Below are 6,614 nucleotides of genomic sequence, written 5' to 3'. Positions count from 1 at the left end.
AAGAAGTCGATCCATCGATGGAACTGCCCAGACAGAAAAGATAAAGGCAGCACGCAGCGGCCGAGGGACAGGGGCACCACATGGCCATCGCCTGTAATCCTCTCTCCTTTTAATTGCGCCTGTAATGAGAAACAAAATGTCAATGTCGTTAGATGCTGCCTCTCCCCATAGGGTGGTGCCAGCCAGGGGACCAGCATCCTATGGCCAGGCCAGGGTTAAAATCCCATCAAGGGCAAAGCCTGGGATCTCTTGGATTCTCCCAGCTCTCAGGAACTGGTCTCTAACCGTACCCAGTTTGCTGTCTGGAGTTACTGGGAGGTGGCTGCTATAATTTGATGGCATTAAGTGCTTGAAGCTCAAGGTCTCCATGGGACCTGCTCGACGGCTTGACTAGTTCCTGGTCTCCCCTAACCCACATCACTGCTCTCAGCCCGGTGTCACCCTTGCTGTGCAAGAAATAAAATAAGGAATAATAAGGGATAGGAAATTAAAAAAATAAAATAGAAAATATGGGGCAGGTTCGGCAGGTGCCGTTAGTCCACCCCTTGTAGCAGGGCTTTTTTCCCCAGCGCTCTCTCGCATGTCTCACAAGGCAGGTTGAGCCTTCCTTACTGATGCACCTGAAACAAATCCCAGGGTGCCCAGCACCATTTCACCTGACCTTTAGTTAAAGATTGTCCCCATCAGCTGCCTCTGCTCCCACAACCCTTGAGGAGAGCTGCTTCAATTGGGTTTCATGGGGTTTGAAAGGGCATCTCCCCTCCATCTCTCCACGCTATTCCCTGGCCAAATGAGGGTTTGCGAGCCCCTTCCCGCTGCGGCAGCAGCATCCCTGCACAAATTTGTTGGTGGTGGTATTCCCTGAAATAGCCCCAAAGTTTGGAGTAGTTGGACTGCTCCAGCCCAGGGACGGGCAGCTGAAGCCAGCAGCTGGGTCAGCACTGCCTGCCGAGACATCACATCCCCACCTGCCTCTTGGCCTCCGGACCTGCTCGGGGAGTTTTCCGACCAAATTAATGTTCAAAGGAAAACCCTTCCTTGCCAAAATCACGGCACCAAACCTCCCACCCACGGGCTGCCACAGGGTGCTGCGAGTGCCTCCCCTCCTGCACCTTCCCAGTCCCCTCCAGCTTGTCATCCTCATCTCGGAGCTTGATTTTATTTTCCCTTTATAATTACCCAGCGCAATCTCTCCCGGCAGCTCCTTGATGAGGCCCAGGCAATTGTTTGGTTCTTTTTTTCCCCCCCTCTATTTTCCTTGATGCTTTGCAATGTCAAAGCCTTACATTTCCATGAACCAGAATGTTTGTCCCCAGCAAAGCATCCACAGGGCAGCAGGTGGAAACAGGGAGCTGAAAAGCCAGGGCAGGCATTGGCAAGGTGCTGGCAGCTGCCTTGCTTATGTCTCCCAGCTTCAACCAGCTGCCTTCAGTAAAACATAATGCTTTTAATAAGCTGGCGTGGTGAGCTGGTCCTGCCAGCACGTAAGCAGCTGGATCGGCAGAGGTTGAGAAAACACGGGGTGGGTGGAGGTGTCACAGCTGTGGGATGTCACACGTCCCCTCTCCTCCTCCCCACGCTGGGGATCCTCACAGGCAGCGATTTGATATCCCGTGGCCGGTTGCTGCCAGATTTGCCAGTGGGGTGGAAATCTCAGGGACACTAAATTCTCCCCTCACACTCCCTAGGACAAGCTAGGACCCATCCCAGCTACCACCTACTGCCTCCTTCCTGCCCCTCTCTCAGCTTTTTTGCTAAATAAGGGCTTTATGGCAGGCATTTCTGCTCCCCATCTCTTTTCCCGGAGTGGGCAGAGCCCCAGCGCTTGTCCTCTATGGTGAGCCACCACAGGAGGATGAGGTTTGAAGCCTCCTGCTAGCATGTGGTTGTGTGGGTCATTGTTAGAGGAATTATTTGTCAGTGTTTAATTGGTATCTGGGTGGGTATGGGATGTTGCCAACCAACCTCACTTCCCTTGGCCTGGCCAGAACTCCTTCTTTTGGAAGAGACCTCAAAATCACCCACACTTTGGGGAAACAAAGTGCATGTAGCTACTACAAGTGTAGAAATGTCCTTTGGTAACGGCTGTCCTCCAGGAGAGGGGTCTGGCAGAGGCAAGGGGTTGTCTCTCCTTCCCCTCCACTCACGAGAGGCATCACAGGAGGGAGAAATTATTTCAGCTTTCTGTCCTTCATCCCCCAGGCAGTTCCCTCCTCTTCTTCTCCTCACTCATTTGTTGAACTTTGAGAAGTTCCCGCTCGGGGTAGTGTGGGGCTGGAGGCTGTGAATGGGGCTGGAGAGGTGCCTGGGGAGCAGAGATGCTCCAGTAGGTGCTGGGTCTCCCCCCAGAGTGCAAATATCCTTGCCGGAGGAAGGAAAACAGCCATAACTCTGCTCACCTGACACTGCTTTCTCCATCCCAGGATGTGAAAGTACGCACTGGCGCGGAGGCTGAGTCCCAGGAGAAAGCTGCTCCATTTACATTAGCTGGGGGACACGGCTGGCCAGCGTAATTACTCTTTCTTGGCCCAGCTGCCTGGGATTTGAAAATTGATTGCTGAGTCGATACCAATGCATTTGGACCATGCCGGCCTGCCCACGGGCGCAGGCAGGCGCTCAGAGACGGCTGCCCCACCAACAGCCAGCATGGAGAAAGGCTGGGCTTTGGCTTTCCGAGCTCATCACTAGCAGGGGAGGTGACCCCTGAGCCCTGCCTGCACTGAGCCCTGCCTGTACTATGCTCCCCAGCTGGAGCATGGTGGTGAATGGAGGAATGCAGGATGGGTGAGCAAGCAGGAGTGGAAGCGCGTGCCCTGGGTCATGCAGCCCCTCGTGGTCCCCACCCTTGGGGGTCCAGTCCCACCATTGCGGTGCTAGAGCATCATCTCCAACAGGAGGGAAACATTTCCTGGTGAAGCTCTTGAGCCATTTCCCCACACGCTTCCTTCGTTTTGGCTGAAATCGTGTTAGTCAGCAGAAATATCTGAAAACATGGATTCCTAAAGCACATTTTTTTATTTTCCTTATTTTTTTGGTGGATGAGTCCTCTGACCCCTGTGGGGTTTTGCAGCCTTGCCTTGCCAAGCACTGCAGCTGGGAATAGGTCCCACTGATGGAGCACACCCATGTCCCTACTATTTAACGTGGGGGACGGGAGCATGGAGCCTCACCAGAGGCAATTTTGGCTGCTGGCACCCACAGATGGCTCAGCATCCCCACAGACAGTAATTAAAATGCAGATTGATTGTATTTGATCTGGTTGTTGTCCCTTGGGGGGGCAAAGAGGCTCCGCAAGGGGACACACTGGCGCTAACGGGACCTGATGTTTCTGATGGGGGATCAGTACCCTGCCTGGCCCTGCATGTCTCTGCCCCTGGCCGCAGCTCAGGGTTCAGCCCCTCCTCACACAACGCTCACGTGCATGTGTTTTTAGAATGGATGCTTATACTTGCACAGAGACTTAAAAGAAAATCCCTCTGCAAAGCACCAGCATTAAATTTATCTTTAATTACACAGTTAATTTACTATGTAGCACTAGTAACAAAGTAAACTGGGCAAACGGGTCTGAGATAGCACTCCAAGAATTGCCTCATTTAGTAAATAATTTTAACTTAAGTAATTATTTCCTGCAAGGGGGACGATGCGGGAGCACCCTGGGGAGGCTTTTCACTCCCAACCACAGGAGGGATGAACACTCCATGTAATTCCTCATTAATCGCTTGACGAATCATCACCTCCTCCCCATGTCTGGCTGATGTGCACCCATCGCCCCATGCACCCCAGGACAACAAACAGGGTCCCAGCTGGTGCTTTCGGTGCTGCCCATGGGTGCCGCTGGCCTCAGGCTGGCAGCATCCCCAGGCAGAGGTTGGTTTTCCTTTGGGTTGGTTTGGGGTGTTTTCCCTCCCCAGTTTTAACCCATCCGCTTGTCATTTTGCTAAAGCATCATCTCCTTTCGCTAGCCTTGCATAATGAAGACTAATTGCAGTGGGACATTGATTAACATGTGGGGCACTTTCCTGCTGGGTGGGTGGCAGTGGGCAACGGCCAAGCTGGAGGTGGACGATGTTACCAGCATCGCCGGTACCCAGCGCTCGTGGCACTGCCACCTGCATCCTGAGGTCCTCCAGCTGCCCTGTTTTCGGTAGGAAACACAGTTTATGCAGAGCTACTTCATTTCTGTTTTCCCCCCTCATCTTCCTCTCCAGCTCATCCTTCACTCCCCCTCTCCTCTCCCAGCTCTGTCCCTGTCTCCCCCATCCCTCTCCAGCTTTGCCCACATGCTCTTCCTCGCTCCGGCCTTTTGTTCCCCCCTGGGGCTTCATTTAAAAGCGCTATTGATGCTGTTAGGCACTAAAATGAAGAGAGTCTCTCTCCGGCTGCCCGCCGCAGATGGGGACCTCGGCTCAATCCACGTCCTGTTCTCCACTGGGGAATAACAATGAACTCCAGCACCACAGAGAGACAGAGAAAGAGCAGCTCTGTGCTCCGGGAGACAGCCCTGTCCCTGTGGCCAAAATAACTCCACTTGTTTTATTTATCAACTCCGGGGGGACAGGGAGTGAGTGGCATACAGATGTTGCCACAGCTGGCTCTGCCGGCCCGACGTGCCTGGGACCGGCCCCACAGCGGGGTCCTGTGCAGAGGGGGGATGCTCTGGGGTGCCTGGGTCTCAGCATCCCATTCAGAGCTGGAAAACCAGCTGGGGGGTATTTTAAAATAAAGAGCAAGATCTGGGCTATGGGCATCTCTACGACTGAGCCCCAGGCAGCCTTCAGCTGCCAGCACCCAACCTGCCGTGAATTTCTACCTTCCCCTGGGCTGGTACATCCGTGATGCTCGCACAGAGCCTGGGAGAGCTCAGCGTTTACCCAGTAGCTCCAGTGCTTGCAAGAGGAAGAGAAAACAGGGAAGAAAAGTCCTTCTTCATCGTTCATGCACGCACACAAAATGAAATGAAGGGTGATAGCAGCTGAGCTGATTTTTCCCCATCCCCTGCTCCCTCCCCGCCGTTGCCCCCCGCATGCACGCAGGCTCCCTCCCTCCCGCTCCTCTCTTCCTGCGCTCCCACGAGTGAATTGGATTAGTCACCTTCTTAATTAACTGTGCCAGTGTGAGCTCTATTAGGTATTAAATGTTTGTCACAATCCAATTAAAAAAATCCATCCCAGCAGGGCAGGGTTTCGGAAGCGCCAAGGGTTTGCAGCCCTCACACCTGGGACTCAGAGGCATGAAGCTGGGTGGGACTGGGGGGGACTGGGGGGGTGCAACCCCCCCTCAATTCCTGGATACCCCAGGGGCTTGTTTTGCCTTTGGGAAAGGTCATCCTTGCCCTCTCAGCAAGGGGTAAACCCGAAGCTGGTGCCCCAAGGAAGGCAGGGATGTCCCCACGGCACCTCCAAAGCACACCCTGAGCCAATGCGGGTTGAAAATAGGGACGGAGCTGGGTGAAAATCCACATTGGAGCTGTGGTACACGGGCTCTGACCAGCAGTGGGGTCCCTAGTGGCATCAATAAGGCTGAGCCAGGGTAAACCTGGCCTTTTGCGGGCAGTTTAAGGGCTGTGTTGTTAATGCACAGGCTGGATGCTGTCAGGAGGGAGATGGCATCAGCATTATCAGCATCAAAGGCAGCTTTCATTTTCAATGAACGCCCACACCGGAGATGAATGAGGTTTAGCTTCTGCTTTAAAACTAACCCAGCTCATGAGGACAGGCACGGCACATCCTCCTGCAGCCCCTGACGTGGCCCAGCCGGTCCAGCCCCCTCTATCCTCCCCTCTCTGGGGCACATGCCCCATAGATGTCCCAGGCTTTCCACCCCGTCGGATGCCTTCATCACTGCTTGGCTCTTTTAGCTTTTTCTTGGTCTTCTAGACTATTTCTGATCTGTAACAAACTTTCACCTCTCAACTTAGTTCCCTTAATAGCCTCTGCAGAAGGACTTTATTAAAGCCTGGTGGAAACTCTGAATTCATTATAGCTCTGCCACGCAGCACTTGGATGTCTCCCTCGGGTCAGGGCTCCGGTAGTTTATAGAGGCCATAAGGAGCACTTGGGCTGGTTTCTTCCTAGCCCAAATAATTATTTATCATTTTAATGTATTAATTAATTATTATTATAATTTAATTTGTTTTCTCCCCACACCAAATGGCAAGGCTTGCTGGGCTGTGATGCTTCCCAGCATTGCCCTGTGTGTTTTGCTGTAGAGCAGGTGAACCACTGACCGGACAGGTGGGTGAAGCATCATTTTGCACAGTAGGTTATATGTCATTCAGCATTTTTAGTCTAAAAAAAACCTCTTGAGTGAACCCTTCAGGTACCCGGGGGGTCTCAGTGGGTACCCATGGCCACACGTCTCACCAGCGAGGTCCCACGGCAGCTGATGCGGTCCAGGAGGGGACACCCTGATGGAGAGCATCTCATTGGCAGCAGAGGCAGAAAGCTTAATCCCTTTAAATTTCTCTTTATCGATTGCGGCTTTACGGCTAAATCACTCACTGTAGCGACGCATGAGCTTCCCCATCGCAAGTGCATTAGCAGCCTGCGGGACTCCAGCCATTATATGGCACTGTATGGCAGGACCTTGCCTGCTGTCCCCAGCCACAGGGCTAG

The sequence above is a fragment of the Pygoscelis adeliae genome, unplaced genomic scaffold (genome assembly GCF_000699105.1).
Source record: "Pygoscelis adeliae isolate BGI_AS28 unplaced genomic scaffold, ASM69910v1 Scaffold283, whole genome shotgun sequence".
NCBI lineage: Eukaryota > Metazoa > Chordata > Aves > Sphenisciformes > Spheniscidae > Pygoscelis > Pygoscelis adeliae.
This window is presented reverse-complemented; position numbering follows the sequence as displayed.